At 34.2% G+C, this 21,111-nt stretch overlaps 1 protein-coding gene across 2 annotated transcripts in view; it reads right to left on the bottom strand.

The window, feature by feature from the left end:
- The window catches only part of LOC147070026 (uncharacterized), a 259,354-nt gene extending 239,129 nt beyond the window's left edge, over positions 1–20,225 (bottom strand). For both annotated transcript variants that reach the window (XM_085949958.1, XM_085949959.1), the window contains exon 1: positions 19,475–20,225. The gene's annotated coding sequence lies outside the window, so the exon portion shown is untranslated. The remainder of the gene's footprint in view (positions 1–19,474) is intronic.
- Positions 20,226–21,111: the final 886 nt, after the last annotated feature.

Here is a 21,111-nt window from a genome sequence, read left to right as displayed (position 1 = left end):
TGTGACTCGGCGATGCGCGGATTGTGTAAATGACGCGTGCCGAACGAAATATAATTTGTCATAAAAATTAAACATGCGTCCATTTAATGTTCCGTTTATTGTTCTATTAGTAACAATACTAATACATTCATTGACATGTTTTCTTTTTAAAGTAAATGGGTAACGTTTTTTAGTCACCTTTAAACAATTTAAGAATTAATACCCCCGTCGCCATCACGAAACAAATTGACGTGTGCACAGCTCGACTTTCGCTCTCCGATTGCCAGCGAGTCCAAAATTTCGTCGCACCTATAGCTGAAAATTATTTGCCGTTTCACTGAAGTATGCTCTTAAGATTAAGATTGATCACGATCAATAATCAATAAAGGAAATTATTCAATTCATCAGCAAATAATAGCAGCGAACGAATGGCTGCTATTGCCAATGCCAATCATGGCTGATGAGAAAAAAAAACAAAAAAAAAACTCTATGGTTGGGAAACTTTGATTTTCAGTCCCTGGAGTACTCAACTGCTGCATCAGGTGTGCGAGCGACAGAGACACATTCACTAGTTTAAATTACATCCCGAACGGGAGAAAAAGAGACAGTAATCTCAAAGGCATACAATATTCACAAAGGTTTTCAGAAAACAGGTAAGTTAAACAATGGGACTTTGTTCAAACAGCTGAACTCAAAAAGTTACCACCCGGGTCGATGGGTTTCACAAATTTCAAAGTAAATTGTTATTTACATTATTTAGTTATTTTACGGCGTGTTTATAATGTAATACTAATTATAAACTAACCCCGTAAATTAACAGTAGTGAGTTGACATTGCGCCAGCGACTCTCAACCTTTTTTATGTCACGGTAGAATAAATTATTGCCCGCTAAGTAAAAAGATAGTGTTTTTGATTTTAGTGAAATGAGAACCTAAGTATCAAACAACCTTTTGTCATTCATTAGAGATGTTGCAGCTAACTGTTATTTGGCCATTAAATTAATGCTCTAGCTTGTTTTTGGAAGTCGCCCAAAATGCTGGTGTCTTTGTCTTTTTTTATAATGAATCGTTTTCATTTAATTTATTTGATTTCGCAGACCATATAAGCACATTATATTAGCAATCATTGCCTACTATGTATTTGATTTCACCACTTATATTTTTATTTTTGACATTGTTTATTAATGAACGAACATAAACACGTAATCACAAATTCGTTCAACTCTTCAAGACAGCAACCATCAAAATATTATGTCAAGGGAATTTTATTATACGTTTGGTTCTGCATAAGCAACGCAATAGGTTACATGTAAATTGTACGTAAAACATTTCACCGTGGCACAGATCGCCGTGAGCTTTCTTATCGGAAAGAGATGACCGTATACTATATTTACGGTCGCCAATTTTATTAGAATCAATATGAACATTAATTCAATTTTCATAGCTGATTTTGGCAAAATTCATGAATTCAAGAATGAAAACCTGACCTAACCTAACAATTAATAATCCAGTATACCGGCAATTTTCAAAATGTATTTGCTGCTGGCTTCCTGTAAAGACTAAACCGACGAGAACCGTGTTTTATTTAGACATGAATTTTATTTCAGTATTATACAACCCAAAGAGATTAGACGGTTTTTAATATACGGCCATATATTTCCGATAAAACATTTCACGGTGAAGTGTGATACGGCGAAATGCATGCGTACAAGTTTCCGGACACGAACGTCATAAGTTTGATTGTTGAGAACTTATATCTTATTATTATGTAGTTATTTTTATTATGATGACCAACAATGTTATCACTAAATTTAGAAATTTATAAATGACCTTTTTATGGAGAAGTTTAAAGGTGACTGATCGATAGATACCGTTGCATAGGCGTCAAGGGTGGAGGAAATACGCATGTACAAAAATGTAAGGTTTTATAAAGATTATGGGGTAGATAGCCCCCTTTGCGATGGTAAGGGGAGATAAAAATATACCTGCGCAGTATTTCGAGTGACCAGTTCGAAATATTTTCACTTTGATACTCACAAAATATATGAATTTAACACCACGACTACCGACATGCAATTTCTATAATATGTTATTATGTGTTATCTACACTTAGAGAATGGTTTCCCGAAGTGGACGCTGGGGGATCGCCAGGGAACTCAAAAATAATCTGTTCTGTGGGGATCGCTTATAGGCTATAAGAAGAAGCTAAAAAGTCAGTTGTATTAACATTTTTTAAAGGAAACACATACACACTTACAGAATTTGATCAAATTTTGTCATATTTTTTTTTAACTTGGCTTGTAAAAGCGCAATAGCGTGAAGAATTTCACTAGTTTTCCTTTCAAGCTTTAAACTTATCGGTGGGAAAACGTAATAATGACGTTATCAATTGGTTTTTGACCTGATGAATATTTAAGAAATCGCGAGCGTCAACTTCTTGTTCTTGCAAAGAACAAAACTAATGAATCCAGTAATACCAATTGGAAAGATAATGGCCTTCGACTAGAGATACATCTAGACGCCACCCATTGCATTGCTAAATGAAGCTACGTGCCGTGCGTTTGGTTTGTGGGCGAGCGAACGCATTCGTATACAAATGTTTGAGACCATAGACCATTTCGCTAGTGCTCGCACTAGACGCTCAGAATTAAAATATAATTTTCTATTTTTTTACGTTATATAGTATTTTTAAGCGGTCAAAATGCAACCATTAGGTAAAGATATCCATAATTTAAGTTATTTTAAGAAACACTAGGTCACTTGATATTAAAATACATAATAATATACAAATAAATTATCACGAACATATATCAACTTACCTATGAAACGTAATACCGTCTTCTTGCTTATCAGTACGGCTACCACATTTTAATACAACACACAGAACCATCTTTTCTACTTAATTAATTAAAAATATTTACCACTGACTTTATGTTTAACACAAAAAATAGCAATTTTAGCAACACGGTTATCGACGCTAAGTTAAGCAATAAACTAAGATTTGGCGGCGACACCGTAGCAAACTATATCCTACATCTGTAAACCTTTTATCTTACTCTAGCGCGTGTCGCAGAGATTTTAAGGGTGCCGAATACTTTCTCACTTTCACTTATGCATCGTTTTTGTTCAGGCCTTGATAATGGCTGTTTTCAACCAAATTGATTTGGTTCAAAACCTTCCGTGCTAATTTGTAAGAATGGAAATAACGGAAACGTACTAACCGTTGAGAATATGCCTCCAGACATGGCTCGGAGACTAGTTGCATAATTAAAAACATGGAAACAGTGCTAGGCTCATTTGAGCGGAGTGTGCTACGCAATATCTTCGGACCCATCAATGACTCCTGTCAGGGTGGATATAGCGATACAATAACGAGGAAATTGGATTGTCTTTGATGCCAGGGTCCATATGATAAAGAAACTGACATTCAGAGAGCCGGGAAGTAAACGAAGACCTGGCCGACGTCTACCAGTCGTAGCAGATGGAGGAGGCGAGGATCCACATAAGGTTGTAGTGCCAGGAAGAAAAAAATATGTTTTTAATTTCCCGTTGTGAAAGTCTTAAAAATCTACAAAATATTTGTATAGATAAATGCGAACACTAACAGGTGGCTAAGCACTGTCTCAATAAATAAAATAAATAATAAAATGATTACTAATAATGATTTATCTCTCTTTGTAACCCTCCATCATCATAATAATTATAATAGTAAACTTCTGTTAATGCAACATTTTGTTATGTCGACAGGTATGCGACCGACTCACCTTGGAATTAGAAAAAAACGTGTGCATTCACCCATAGAGAACATTTTTTTATTAATCCGTAGGTATTGATTAATTCCTACGTAAAATAAACACTGTATCTACAGGTAGGTACACTGAAATTCAAACAATTAAAAACAGACAAACGTAAGGTAAAAAAAAATCGTAATGTGATTATTCATTCAAAATTGATTCGGTACGAAATCGCAGAACGTATCTATGTCCTGTGTCAGACAATAATAATGATATTCTCTCTTTTGAAGAACATTTCTTTCTTTCGCGTGCTGCTTTGATTGCATCAGAAGTATGGTGACAACAATCCCTCTACCAAGTCTACCAAGTTTTACAAAGAACTTAAAGAAGAAGCCCAGTTATTCGTGTATTGGGATGTCTACAAATCTAACTAGAGTATTTATGCTTCATAACTTTGCACTCTGGCTCCAGGATGAAAATGATGTAATATATTCTAAAAATGTTTTTTTACATGTAGTAAGTATTATCTATTACAGTAGGTATATTAAAAAAAAGTGAATATCATTTGATCTAATTTTATGCGACGTAATCAGGCAAAGAGGCGTATCAGTGTAGTTAGAAGTGCAAGAAAAGTGCTAAGTAACAAAACATATACCTACTCTACTGCGTTTGGTTTGGTATACTAAATATAGAATAAAAACGAACTATCAGTTATAGATACTTTTAATTTATCTGACTCAATATGCTAAAATAAACAAATAAATTGAAATAAGATGTGAAATAGTTAATTAAACTGTTATTTATGTAGTAGAGCTCCATTATAATGGGTTGGAAAGTTATTTTTGATAATTCTACTTTATTTATATTTGATAAAATTGTAAACCCAAATGTGTTTTCTAGCTCAAAATAACATACCTATTAGCGTTGCTAATTTTTTTTAATTAATTCAAGATATTGAAGGGGACATATTATAAATAACCACCAATTAAAGTGTGATAATCATTAAAAAATCATTGACTTTTAAATTTCTCAAAAAAGGACAACACCAAAAAGTTAATTGACATTCGAGTCGATTTTTTTATCATTTTGTAAGCGGCCAATAAATTTAATGCCAGAGTCTAAATAATATTAATATCAACAAGTTTCCTAACATGGAAAGAGGTAGAATATATTATTATTACCTAGTTATTTATTTAAAATATAACTAAGTAAATATTTCTTGACTAATTCAATACGCCTTGAATAATTAGAACACGTGTGTAACTGTCACCTCTTGGTGTGTGCCCAAACCACAGCTATAATAATTTAGAAGGAACTTGAAATTCAACTGCAAACCATACTACCATAAATTTATTAAAGTAAATCAGTGTTTCCCAAAGTGTGGTAGTGTACACCCTGGGGTACGGGAAGAGTTTGGTGGGGTACGCGCTCCACCGGGCTTTGGCTACGCCTGGTGCAACAATCATTTATACGATATCAATATACAACATCCATCCTAAAAGGTTTATCGCATGTGGAAGAAGAGCAATTTGTTGGAATTAGCTTCAGACGGATTCTTGAAAAATAAATATAAGGAGTGTACTTTAACATCATTCTGGTTGCAATTGCGTGTATCCAGTTTTAAAAGCCTACATAAGTGAAACGGCAAATAATTTTCAACTGTATGTAGAACGAAATTACGGCCGCGTTGTCATTCGGAGAGCGATAGTCGAGGTGTCTGGACGTCGATTCGTTTTGTCATGGCGTTGGATGAAAATATTTTTAAATCGTGTAAAGATGACTAAAAAACTTTACGTATGTACTTAAAAAAGAAAACATGTCAATGAATATACTATTATACGAATATAATAATAAACATAACATAAAAAGGACACATGTTGAACTTTTATGACAAATTATATTTCGTTCGGCTTCCGTCATTTGCACCCGCGACCCGCATTCCGCGCATCGCCTAGTCACGATCTTTTTAGACCATGCCTCAGCTGAGGTATAGCCTTAACAGAGAAAGTCCTGAAATACATCTTGCCAATTCCAACTTCATATCTATGTGAAGTTGCTTTTTCAGCATTTGTAGACATTAAGTCAAAAAACGAACAGGCTTTTTGATGTGGAACCGCATCTCAGATTAAAATTAACAACCAGGGAACCAAATTATGATGATCTGTCTCAACATGAACAATTTCATCCTTGTCATTGATTATAATGAATATTATTTATAATATAACTTTTATTTACATTTTATTATGAATGAATTTTATTTTTCGTTTATTATTATTTTGTTTATGTACTAAAAAAGGAAAAGATAAATATATTTTGATTGTTATTAAAGTACATGCAATTGTTTTTTGACGAGGGGTACTCAGTGTTACGAAAATTATATAAGGGGTACACAGATGTCGAAAGTTTCAGTAGATATTCTGACTCCAGCGGACTGGTAAACAAACTCATTCAAATCCGTGACACATTAAATTATTGATAGTAATTCGTTCAACTATTAGTCAAACAAGCATCAATCTGTGATTGGAGCAATTGCAGTTTCATTGAACTAGTACTGGTTGGAGACAATAAGTGAACATTATGATGACGGTAGCCGACTTCCGATAGGAGATTTCAGACACAGGAGAAGTTTAGTATAATAATATAAGAGAATATATATGACAAAAGTAAACCGGGAGAAGATCTATTTCTTGACTGAGAAAAATCTGTCAGTAATTCGACCAAAACACGGTATCAATAAAATGTATAGACTAGATAGAGATTAAAACATATAAACCTTTACTTGACAATCATTATTAATTATTAATGGCACGTGTTTCGTTTGAAACATCTGCAGATGACGCCCGGGATAGTTTTGTTTTCTTTTTAATTATAGATTACATAACGTGGCTTATTGGTGACAGCCACTCGTTAATTTATCTGTGAAGTAATCGCGTGGAAACAGTAACAAATCCTCAAAGTCTAACGTCATGTTTATGCACGAGTAAAGGCGCCTTTTTACGTTCTCACTTCACTAATATTTACTTAACTTAACTTTCAATTCAATTTATTTTCAATGTATTTATTTTTTAACATATTGTGGACATTACAACTTGTACGTTTAAGACGTTCACAACATGGCATGCAATATTATTATAAAGAAGAAAGAAAAAAGTAATAAAAGGGATAAAAATGATAACATAACATAAATATACAAAAGAAGTGAAAATACAATTATACATCTATTATAATAGTAGTCCAAAGAAGTAGACCGAAGTTGCTAAGGAGACTCTATTTTAAGAATTTATAAAATAGCGTCCACCTAAACTCACCCTCACGCAAGTAGAATATACCAACACCCGAAGCAATTTGGTTGTAGGTACATGGTTATCGCCCTCCTAATTGGCATTACCAGTGGCAGGTTGGTTCTGCACCTTGGGAGAATAAACAACTGATGCTCCCTATTTCTAAGATAGTTATCAGGGACACACATGTCAACACCGCCCAGAATGGCAGAGTTCTCATTTATACCTCGTATAAGTCGAAAAAAATACGTAGCTAAATAAAGATTTATTCTAAATTGCCGAATCTAGACCAAGATACATCTGTTGGTGAACAAATGAACATTGTATAAAAACTGTTTAGGAACATATTTTGCGTACATTTTCCGAACTTATTAAATTTCCTGGCACAATGCTACGTCATAATATGAACCACACACGCGATATTTAGTCATGACTATGGAAGTACTGATTTGACTGACTAATCATCCGCCCGTTTGGCGAAATTAAACCGTAAAACGGTGTGATTTAACAGTCAAAAAATAATTAATTCTCCGTGAGAGCACTGCAAGATTAATGTATAATTTCTATACAACAGATTCGTTCGCGCGGTCAAAGCAAAATTAAATTAAATCCCAAATAATATAATCAATCCGGCATTCGAGTTTATGATAAATCCGCGTTTTGGAGTCAGAGCACGTTCACCATTCGACCACGCCTTCGTCGCAAGAATTTCGAGAATAGGCTGCTTACGGCTTCTGTCAATCTGACCTAAACTGTGATTGACTGCATTATTGATGACGTGGTTAACGTACCTACAACTATGATTATCAGCACTACAGCCCAGTGTATATAGATATTGGCCGTATCTAGATTTTTTTTTTGTGATTTTACCGAGGCTTTGACTGCGACTCGCTGTCATATCGCCTCTTCCTCTTCTCTTCTAGAAGGGGATCCGTCGATCAGGTTTTCACTCCTATTCTGTTAAATAACTTTACAATTTTGCCTCGCTCTTCCGTCTTACCCACCGCCAGGACACCCTTCAATTGGTCGACATTCTCATAGATATCCACAATTCGCAGCTGTACTCTGTGAAGTTCATATTTAGTGCATTGTAGTGCTATACTTATGTACAATGTCCTCTAAAATATGACATTCATCGAAGAGCTGCGATTCGCTTCTTCCCATGAGGAAATCAAATCTTTTGCCGATTGTGTGCCCTGTTTTTAGCCTCAGTATTAACTTAAGCTCATTCCTCGTCAAAGGAGACTCTACAAACCAGGGCACCTCTCGTGGTGATGGTAGAATAGACTTACTCCATTTCCCCTTTTCTAATGATGCCATATGGTGAAAATCTATCCAGATACTTTGGCTCATTTTCTTTATAGCCTCATTCCAGTCCAGGTTTTCTGGTATCCACTGATATGGTACTCCTGAATAGCGCCGTATCTAGATATAGCAGTAGTGAAGGGTAGAGGTAGGATCTTAAGATCCGTCATAAAAAGTGCACGTTAAACTTTGTTAATCATACGTATTAATTTATATTGAACTAAGACTACAATGTACAGATGGTGTTAGTTAGTTTTTGAAAATCAATTAAACCCTGCCTAAACCAAACGATAATAGAATTGGTATATTTTGGGCGATATGACAAAATTGTGCACATTTTTTCATTCATAATTATTTGTTTTCCTTGGATTAAGAATGCAAATTATTACACACTATTGTTGGTTGTAGGTGTAAATATTTTAATAAAAATCCTCTTATTTTGCTACTGTTTTCCATTAAAATTTAGCGACCAACTCGCAATACACCTACCTATCCTAGGCCATTGACGTTAAGGCTATACCTCAGTTGAGGCATGGTCTAAAAATATCGTGGCTAGGCGATGCGTGGATTGCGGGTCGCGGGTGCAAATGACGCATGCCGAACGAAATATAATTTGTCATATAAATCCAACATGCGTCCATTTAATGTTCTGTTTAGAGCGGCCGTGCATATCCACGGCCGTGCATATATGACGGGTGGTGGTGGGCACTTTAACGTATATTCTATTAGTAACAATAATAATAAATTCATTGACATGTTTTCTTTTTAAAGTAAATGGGTAACGTTTTTAGTCATCTTTCTACGATTTAAGAATTAATACCCCCGTTGCCATCACAAAATTGACGTATTCACACCTCGACGTTCGCTCTCCGAATGCCACCGAGTCCAAAATTTCGTCGCGCCTATAGTTGAAAACTATTTTCCGTTTCACTGAAGTATCGCCTTAAGTAGTACCCAACGTTATGTTCATTTTATCTAATTGAAATCAACTATGTTCATTTTATCTAATTGAAATCAACTATGTTCATTTTATCTAATTGAAATCAACTATGTTCATTTTATCTAATTGAAATCAACTATGTTCATTTTATCTAATTGAAATCAACTATATTCATTTTATCTAATTGAAATCAACTATGTGTAGGTATATATCCGATCATATGTGAGAATGGATGGAGTTTCAAAGAACGATCCCTGAGTCCAATCTGGTTCATTTTCCAGCGCATGCACTTTGTAAAAACTTTTATTTTACATACAGATATGCTTATTATAACAATGCGATGCTGACAGTATGCATGCATGGTGTATATCCAATGACTGGTATATTTGGAGGTGGGCCAGTCCATTTGACAGACTGTTGGACGTCAAGAGCGTTTTGCTTGGCAAGCTGCCATCACTTCACTGCGATACACTTTTTTGTTTTCCTCGTGGATCTACATACGTATTATTTGTTTTTGGACGTCTACCTAAATACTGATGTGTACGTTTTTATAGATAACATTGCATTAAAAATAAAGATAAAAAGCTTCTGGAAAATAATATCAACTGGTTGCGCTTTTTCCAGTGTAGAATATAATAAATAATACATAAAATAAGTAGATAATACGATATTACTACTGATCAATAGGAAAGATCTTAGGCTTAACCATCAGAGCCTATCATATATCATACATTGCGATAAACATTCTGAGGTCACGTGAGGTAAAGTACATTAAAAAAATCTACATTTCTTGCACAATAATATACATACAATAGTTGACGAGATATCGCGGTGTGGCATATTGTTCTGTTAACCTTTGACAGATGGTTCTGTGTATATTTATAATACATAACTACATATACGACAGCTGTCGTTGTCAAATTAAATTACTTTTGTAGAATATAAAATAATCAAGTTATTATTTAAATACGTTAATATGCAATTAAAATTTGTTTATCTTAAGACGGTAGGCTTTAAATAATCGCCTACTATGGAGTCTTCGCCACCATGGCATATTGTATATTTTTGTAGCATCATACGTCGGAAGAAAATGTCACTTATTTCAATTTATTTATTATTAACAAATTGTGGACATTACAGATTATAAGTTTAAGACATTCACAACATGACACTTAGAAACAAATAAATATAAAACAGTATTACATAAAAAAAGAGATAAATCAGTATTAAGTTATTAAACAGTAGAAATGTGTAAATACAAAAAATATAAATTAGATAGGTACAAGGAAGTACACCGGATGAGTTAAGCGGAGCATATTTTAAGAATTTATAAAACAACGTCCACCTATACTCATCCTCACGTAGGTGGAATATATCAACATCCGAAACAATTTCGTTGAACATAGTTATCGCCCTCCCAATTGGCATTACCAGTGGCAGATTGGTTCTGCACCTTGGGAGTATAAACAACTGATGTTCTCTATTTCGAAGATAGTTATCAGGGACACACAGGTCAACACTGCCCAGAATGGCAGAGTTCTCATTTATACCTCGTATAAGTCGAAAAAAATACGTAGCTAAATAAAGATTTATTCTAAATTGCAGACTGCAGTATGTAAGTATACCTAATAGAAAGTCAGTTGGATAAAGCCACGGATAGTATCCATACAACCTCAAGTAAAGGAGTCTCAAGAATTTCTTCTAAACCCTCTCCACCATAAGGCTATACTTCAACTGCCCAAACAATAGACCCACTCTCAAGTCTGCTTCGAACTAAAGAATTAAATAAAAGTTTTAATACCGTAACATCCGAAAAGACCCGGGAAGTACGCATGACGAAGCCCAACATTTTAAGCGCATTGTTACAAATGGTAACTATATGGCTAATAAATGTCAGTTTACTCTCAAACGTAATGCCAAGATCCCATAGAGATGATATTCGTGACAGAACTCTGTCATGCATCGAGTATTGGAAAAACAACACTCCTGGTAAACGACAAAAGATTGCATTTATCAATATTGAATTCTAGTTTGTTACGCCTGCCCCAATCTAATATACGAGTATTATCTATATCAAGTTGGAGCTGACGACAATCGTCCAAGGTGACAACTTCCAAAAAGAGTTTCAAGTCATTAGCGAACAACAAAAATATAGCATTTTTACTAAACTAAATTTACGATAGAATCCTACAAACGTCAATGTCGTCATTAAACATAAGGACGCTTTAAGGAAATATTCTAAGGCGCTTGTTATTTATAGCACAATATACTCGTAAAATGGTGACGTTGAAAATCATGTAAAAATTAATAATTATGTGTTATACCTACTCTCCCACGTATAATTTAATTTAATTATTAATAGCCAATTATTAAATTGACCCAAATATTAAAATGTAAACCGGTAACAAAAAAAACCGACTTATTTGAAAAGTGATTCATAAGTTTCTTCATAATCCGTTGACAATATAATCAAAATGCTGCCAGAGATATTGTCGAAATGCGAATCCAAAACTCATAATAAATTGATTAGGCTTTGCAGCAGTTAATACACAACCGGGGAGAGAAAGTTTCCATTTTATTTAATCAGTTAATGATATTATGTACTGCAATTCTATTATCATTTTGTATAATCAATACCTATATAAATAACAGTATAACCAATACCTGTCCAAATAAATAACACTTAACTGTAATAAGTGAACAATTGCCCAGTTTACTGAATTCACATTGTGTCAAAATTTCAAAGTTTCCCAACAAACGATAATCCTGGACAATAATTTACATACTTAGCATAACGATACCAGATACTCTTGTAATATTAAACGTTTTTATGAGAAAATTAGATCTGTTAAAGTGTGAAAAGGCTAGATTCAACGCCTGCGATGTACTTATTAAAAAAAAAATGGTTCTGTGTAGAGATGGGAAAACTGGTCAATTTTGAAGACTCAGTATACTTACTACCAAAAAAAACATAGCATAGAAACTTGTTCCAAAATACTTACTAGTATTTGGAATACTATATAGAGCGTTTGGCGTGCGTATGCGACAAAAGTTACATACTCAACTGAAACTAAAACCAACTCCTTATTAGTATTTGAAATACATATCGGCTCAGGGAACTCAGACTGTGTATCGGCTTCAATAGAATCGCTAAAAATACGCTGAGCTCCGCTTGTCGAAAAGTCTCATTCATTATAAAATTTTAAACACATTTTAAATTTATGAGTTGTTTTTCTGTTAGGTTACAATATTCTTGTTAACAAAAATTAATAACAGTGATTTTTTTAAATTTTAAACATGTTTTGAGCGGTCATATAACAAGCCTAAGCCTGTGCGTCATCTCACCACTGTGCTGCGACACAAAATTTATGACCTATTATTCATACATTCGAACGCAATAGACTAATAAATTAAAATAATATATATTCAAGTGCTATCTCGTTCGCGCGCATTTAATGTCAATAGTGTTGAAAGTCTACCAACTGGCGAGTGCACAGAACAGCGACTCGCGATGATACCATCACAAGTTTTTTGGAATAAGTTTATTGGGCCATACATACTGAGTATGGGTAGTTTCATCCGAAACTTGCGTACACAAACTGGTTTGTGTACGCAAGTACGCAAGTAGTGGTGGTAGTATTTCCAACTCACCTCTAGTTCTGTGTTAAAAAGATCGTGTTCAGAAACTTGTACGTATGTAGTTCACCGTATCACACTTCACCGTGGAATGTTGTATCGGTAATATATGGCCGTATATTAAAGACCGTCAAAACTCTTTGGGTCGTATGGTACCTACCTATTGACATAAAATTCATTTATAAATACAACACGGTTCTTGTCGGTTTACACTTTACAGGAAGCCAGCAGCAAACAATTTTTAAAGTAGCTGATATACTTACCGGATTATTTGTTAGGTTACGTTAGGTTAGGTTTTCATTCTTGAATTCATGAATTTTGCCAAAATCAACTATGAAAATTGAATTAATATTCATATTGAATCTAATAAAATTGGAAATCGTATCGTATACGGTCGTCTCTTTCCGATAAGAAAGCTCACAGAGAACTGTGCCACGGTGAAATGTTTTGCGTAACATACCTAACAGCTTTCGATTACAGATGTAATCATGAAGAGGAGCTTCATTTTGGTGGAACATGAACATTACTGCTTGCATTCTCCATCCTCAGATAATCTGCGCTTCGATTCTAACAATGAACGTTCACTGGTGGTAGGTATTTATAAGCAACTACACGTCATGTCACTTATTAGGTATGATGTGCGGTAGGCCTTAATCATTATTGTATTGCAAGGGCATACTTTAGCAAACTTGTAATAGGACCATTTTTCTTCCCATCCAGGATCTTGGTCTCTAAGTTTGAAATATGTAGGTACCTATGCATAACAATGTATCTATAATGATTATAAAACCATTGTTATAAATTAAACGTTTACAAAAAGCTACTAACAATGACATGAATATCCAATAAAAATAAAATATCTATAATATAAGGTACTTGCAATGAATAAATAATTGATGTCCACAATAATGAGGACAATCCACTGATGTTCGTGCATAGGACACAATTGAATTATTATTTTTTCTCCGTCATCAAACTGCCTTGCAAAATAAATAAATATAATTACCATATCGAATATTGCGGTTACTTTAGCACGCGATTGTCTATTGGCGAATCGCAGCTGCGTCCAACCGGTGATAACTGAGAGGGGTAAGTTACAATTTTACTACTACGTTCAACGTATGTTTTCGCGAACGCAAAGTCTGCATGTTAAGCGCGAATTATATTATGGTGCATGTCGCGGACTATCACGTGACGTCACAGTAACCTGCCGCTACTGGAAAAAGTGTGAATTGTCGTTTTTCTCGATGTTTAAAATGTTATCAGACTGACGCTCCCATCCCGTTGCACATTTTGAACCACTGCAACCACGAACTGCACTGCATCGACACCTGCATGACTCAATGAACGTTTTAATCATCTTCTACATGCCTACACTTTTCGACTGTCATGTCAAAATCACTTTTTTTTGTTTTTAGCTGTTGGCGCTATGTATTTTCTATAAGAATGTTGTCTTTTATCTATGGTCTGCAGGTTGGGTTCTTTTGAAAATATAATCTATGGATGTCATGTCGCAAATAATTTTAACGTACGCACACGTAGAAACTGTTAAAATAATTGAAATTAGCATGAATAATTAAACAATAATTCAAATTACTAATACATTATAGTTGGCACTCTTCATCAGTGTCATTCTTCAGTGAATTTACAGAGATGGTGATCGTTCATAATATTCTGCAAAATGAAGAAACCATAGACTAAATTTGTCGCTGCGACAGCGTGACAGTAGGCGTCATGTAGGTGACATGCACATCAATTTAATTCGCGCTTTAATGGGCATAAGTGCTTTATAAAGGTTGAAAAAGAAGAATATCGGGTAGGATAGGAGTCTGAACATTACGTACACTTTGTATGATAGGGTATTTAGGAAATTGTGATGCCGTATCTTTCCTCGTCACACGAAGTACACTCTCAGTAATCCGCCGCTCGATTATCCGACAACTACTATAATAATCCGCTGTTATTTTTACTAGTTGAAAACACAAAATCAAGCTCTATAATTCGCCGGTATTCGATAATCAAATTCAGTAGTCCGCCGCGTCCAAGTATACAACGCAGATGAGACGGATTTAGTTTGGAAACTTGTCCTTCGTAATGTACATCGCGAAGAAAGTAATGTACCAGGGAGGAAAGTGCCCAAGGACCGCATCACAATAATTACGCCGAGCTCCAATGCAACCGGGACACTTAATCTGAAGCTTTTGGTCATAGGGAAAGCCAGGAATCCTAAGCCATTCAATAATATCTGCCTCACTGAATAACTAACTGGTTGTGTCAAGTGATTTAATGTTTAATATTTAGTTAATAAACTTAGTTTATAAATATGTATAATTTAGTTAGTAGTTATAAATAAAACCGTAATTTTCTAGTTAGTACTAAACTATTTTTACGAAATACCTGTTTTAATTTTGACCATATTTTGTATGTTATGCACTGTAATCCGCCGCTTTCACTAATTGAACACTTGTCTGGTTTTTGGGGTGGCGGATTACTGAGGGAGTAAGTACTATATACTAATCACGTAGGTAACATAACTTCGAAGCTTGTATTATAGCTATTGTATTAAACATCTTCGTTCTAAAATTGAGAATAGAACCATATTTCATTTCCTAAAACACCCGCAGTTTTCAATCGTTTTTTTCATAATACATATAGGTACTTTGATGTGTGTTTAACATTACACTGTAAAATAAATTTGGTGAAATTTTTTAATATAATTTTCAAGTGAGTGTGTACTAATCTTGCGAAGTTACAAGATTTTACGATCAATATTTCCACTTACATATTTTTACAATGTTTTTATTATCTATTACAATCTCAAATTAGTACTTTTATTTGACATTCAATAAATGCCAAATAAAATCAGGCTGACACAAATATATTACCTGCATCTTATTTGTACTTATTTTCCACCTGTGTAATATGGGGCTTTTCAATTCTTAGAATTCAATCTGAATTTCATTTGAGTGTAAATCGCACGCAACACCCAAACTGCAGTAACGCAAATGAGAGAATGAATCTCAAAGTTTTTTTCTTTCTTAAAAATATACATGCAATAGCACCGAATTCAAAGCCCTGGAAATATAATCATGTGATTGATCTTAAAATGGATTAATAACAACATAATTAAATTGAATTCGACAACCTTAGAAAATATATAAATAAAGTCGACAATTACGCAATACGTAAAAAACAATCCTCAACTAGGACGATGGTGAATTAACAATATCTCAATCGTAGGATTTAATTTTAAATTATTGTTTCTAAATGTTAATTTAATTTATTTTAAATCGACTCAGTCAGCAAATATGTTCAGCAAAGTCAGCAAAGTCAGCAAAAAAAGTAATTTTTCACATAAGTCAGTTTTCATAAGAAACTTTTTAGAAAAGGGTTTATTTGATTTATATGGAGAGACTTAATTAGTTAACTTATTACGTAAAAGTTTTTCTCAAAATTAATAACTATTTAACACCCGGTGGAATAGGTAGTTTATTCCCTGGGCAGGTACCTAATTAAATGTTATATATTTCAGGTACACATTATAATATAATTACATTAATTAAATTACCTGTAGGGAAAGCTACTAACAGGTACGTATACTTACTTACCTCACTAGTGAGTAAAGCAGAAACCATAACCCCCGTTTCAGACGGGACACCGGTGTCGCGCTCGTATATAATAAGAAGGCCTTTGTATTCGAATAAAGGGCTCTTTGTATTATGTTTATGAACGCCCAGAACTAATGAGTCAACGCATAATTTCGCGATATAAATTAGAACATAAAACTGGCTGCGGTCATAAAAACATGTGTATCGTCGGCTTGAGAACGTAGCGACCGATGGAAAAGTGTACCGGACACGCTTTGACTCATTAGCTCTGGGCGTTCATAAACATAATACAAAGGCCTTCTTATTATATACGAACGCGACACCGGTGTCCCGTCTGCAACGGGCCTTATCGAATAAAATTAAGTTGAAAAAAACATGGAAGTAATTAATAGTTGAAGGCATTGTTTATCTAATAATCAGCGTGATTCATTCATTAGCTAGTATGGCGGTGGGTTTTAAAGGACACACAAATAAAAACGAAACCATATCGACTGTGGAAAGGCAAAAGGAGTTAATCCACACTAATCAAATTTTACAGGAGGCACAAAAAACGTTTTGATAATGATTTTGGGCCAAAGTCTAAATATAAAATAGACACAAACTTGAAGTGCATGATGATTAATAATTTGGTGTTTTTTTCCCCCAATCTATAATTAAATAATGAAGTTATTGAAGAAAAACTAATAAAAATGAGGGTTAAGTCATTTTACCTGACTAAAAATTAGGTAGGTATTAACATATTTGGAGTAAGACACATACATTTTACATGCTATTTATGTTATTACTATAATATATTAACATAAAACAGTGCATAATAATGATATTAGTCTATTACAATGATATTAATCGTAAATTAAAGCAAATTGAAAATAATTTCAATTGAGAAGTGTTTTTGACACATCACATAACCTATAAATCGCACGGCGGTGTTTTAAGTGAATTAGCAAATATTGTATTACTTTTCTCAGATATTATGAAATCGTCAAATCAATTAATCGATAATCGACAATTAAAACACAATATAAGTTGTAACAGGCCATTTCATACCGATATAGATAGAATTTACAATAGCTCTTCTCGTGTGTGATATAAAAACTTCAAGATGTAATTTTAAACACTAACAGTTCTTGTCGGGATTATTTGTTGCGTCCATATTAACACCACACATTTCAAGAATCATTTTGCTTCGTTCTGTTACCATTTTCACTCAATGCTTAAACTTTAAATGATTTTTTATGAAAAGACTGTCCAAATCCGTGTTAACTGTCAAACGACCGACCGAGAAATGTATGTGGCTTAAGTCTTCCTTCTGGTTCATAACTTACCTGGTCGGCCGGCAGAGTTAAGTAAAACTACCATTTTTTTCATACATTTGCAACGTAAGATGCATAACGCCTTTTTCCTTTCCGTAAAAGATTACTTGAATGACTAATAATGTCATTGATGTGGAATAAATCCTTTTACCTGGACGCAAATTTCAAACGCCCTTCTTTTTTAAAAATTAAAAGCTAAAATTTGATAATAATTTGGCATTTTGCAGCTTACATCCTTTAGACAGAACGTGTATTTAGTTGTGTGCAATGCTATTTTTCAATAAAACCTACTTTGCAAAAAGTGAGGGTTAAATCCTTTTGCCTTTCCACAGTCGATATGGATAAGGACTGGCGCAAAATCGCGTTCTCTGAATAGTTTGTTTTTTCACGACAGAATCGTACCGGCCAAGCGTCAATCCATACAGCGATCTCAGCGATATGCTCAGCGGTTTGAATTTATCTGCACTCACATAAGGGAAATGGATATCATCCACAATCATGACGAATGCATAATTATTATACAATTCTGTGTCTTTGACTAACAAAATCTTCAACGAATCATATTATTTACATTTAACAAACCTTCCAGATGGTAGATATTAATAGAAGATAGTGTATGGATCTGTGATTACACTGTATGACATTATGTTAGTAATAATAAGGTATGACAATATGACGTAACCTTTCTGTAATGTGGAAAAGAACACGTCTTTTCCTTGACTTACCATCACCTCTCCACATCCTAATTCAGGACGTATACCGTGGCGTAACGAACGTGCAGGTCCCTTCAAAGTTATGCAGGGTGGGGAGTATGCTAAGCAGTAAGTATTAGAATATTGTGATCTACAGTTGGCTACATATTTTTTCTAGCTTATACCTAGGTATGTGGAAATGAGAATTTCGCCATTCCACACTTGCGAAAAAGTGAATTTAGCTAGACGTTGTTTTAATAATTGTCATAATAGAATCTATTTAGCTCATTCGGTGAACTTCAATGAAAGTTTTTTTATTATTTTTCTACTTACTCTTCTGACTATACTGTTTAATTTATGATGTCCCCTACATTAAGTATGGAAAATAAATCAAATTGAATTTGAATTTTATTCAATGCAAAATGTTCTACATTGTATTGTTTTCTAGTTTGAGCAGGTAACAAAGATTTGGAGGGAGGCCGAGCGAGACAGTCCGATACGACAGGAGCGATTTAAACACTGTCAGCGATAGCGGTCAGACAAAGTATGGACCTTACTCAAATGTTCCGTGATACCACTACATTGTGAATGATTCCCAGTTTTATTAATTTTATTCTCAGCCTTTGTTGTATTTGGGACACAATTTGTCTCTTTTTTACTCACGTGATGATTAAAGAGATGCCATACCTACCTACCTAGATTAAACATATTTTTTCATTGACCACGAACAAGCAGCCTAGAGTCTCTGCTAATTCAAACAAAACAGTAAAATTTTGTGTCTGTTGCCAATATTTATTTATTGTACATATTGTTTATGATTCGCAATAATTCGCAACCCTCCTTTTGTCTATGCCACTGTTAACAATAATTATTCCCGCATAGTACCTACATAATTGAAATAACAATACATTTGTAACGTAAATGCAGAAACAGTAGGACAAATGTTAATAAAATAAACAGTAGATAGTGTTTTTTGTATAAACTTACCAGTGACAACACGAACTTAATCCAAGGGCTGCTGAACTGTCAGATTGAAAATAAATCCAACTGTCATCAAAACAATCACAAGCAATATTCAACAGCACAACTTCTCGCAATAAAATGGCTAATTCGATAACTTTTCAACTTCAGATTCTAAAATGTAATATAAATCGGTTCGGCAAATAATGCTAATGAATAAAGAAGTATTCTCGTTTTCACTGCAAATTACTGTCGTATTATTTTTGTAATCACGATTCACAGATTATTTCAATAATCATACTTAGATAATTTTTATTGTAGATGCATAAGTCTTTACACTGGACACAAAAAATACACAATTTTTTTTAATGATTCAACTCAAGGTTTATTATTTTATTACATTACTTATTAGTTTCCTCAATATATAATAATGCAGAAGTTTATCATTCACGTTATAAATTACTGCACCTAACTCATTTTATATTTTGATATGGTAATAAATTTAATAACCTAGAAACGTTAAATTTAATAAACATAAGACAATTAAAAAAAAAAAAAAACAATTGAGCTCGATCTTTGAAAACTATTATCGGTGGCAGTTCACGTCACATAAAAACTTTCTTTCACCGTTGTTTACTTCGATACGTCACATTGTGAATAGTTTATAACTTTTTCGAAAGGAATTATTGTTGTTTATTGAATTAATTCGCGTGTTTTGTCGATGGAAATGCTCGCAAATCGATTGTAGTACAACCACAAAGACAAACTTTTATAAACTGACAGCCGACGCGAACGAAGTTTTGATGGAAGGAATATTGCAAGCAAAAACAGCTGGTCGTGGTTGGATTGTGCTCCCCTTGCCCCCCTTTCACTGCTTCGCGGACGCGACTCGAACGGTATTGGAAGTAAATTAAATAATTATTATAAAATTTATTTGCTTCACAATGAAAAAAATAATTACTAATTAATGTTATCTACAAAAAAAAACTACAAACTAGGAAAGTACTAAAACACCATTGCAAACACGTATCGATTTTTTTTTAAATAGGTATACCTGTAGTAATAATATTCTTCAGTAAGGAATGTGAACGAGGTGCGATTCGATTTCATAACCAAATCATATTATGTATACAACATGGCCCCCACAAGGGAGGGGGGCTGACAGGGCTCTGGGGGGGGGGGCGGCGTGGCGGGTCGACCTGATAAGTAAGATAAACACACATCACTATTTTGCCCTAACGTGGAAAAAAGTCGCCTGCGGCGCTATTTTATTTGTATACTCTTATAATTTTAAAATGCCTAGTTGCGTGATGCAATTTTTGATTAATGTGTATCGATATTCGACAACTCCATAATTCAAGTGGATTTATTCAACAATAGAAATAAAACTCGCTAAAGATACACCGAATACCCTTAATTTTACCTGAAACAACATTTAGAAAACAATTCTGTAAAAAGTCCCACTGTCTTATACCCTAGCGATGGGCGGGGGGGGGGGGGGGGCGCCTAGGATCCTGGCCTGGGGGCCCGCTTCGAGATGTGGGGGCCATGGCATACAATAGTTATATACCTAATGAAATTGCCTAGCCAATATTCCAATTTTGAAACATACTATTTTCTTGTGAATACTCGATAAAGGATTTTCAAAACAAATTAATCTAGTG

Source organism: Rhyacophila brunnea, unplaced genomic scaffold (genome assembly GCF_057557595.1).
Source record: "Rhyacophila brunnea isolate RB1 unplaced genomic scaffold, BYU_Rbru_1.0 scaffold_22, whole genome shotgun sequence".
Lineage (NCBI taxonomy): Eukaryota > Metazoa > Arthropoda > Insecta > Trichoptera > Rhyacophilidae > Rhyacophila > Rhyacophila brunnea.
Note: the sequence above shows the minus strand (reverse complement) of the source record. Positions and strands in the feature narration are given on the sequence as shown.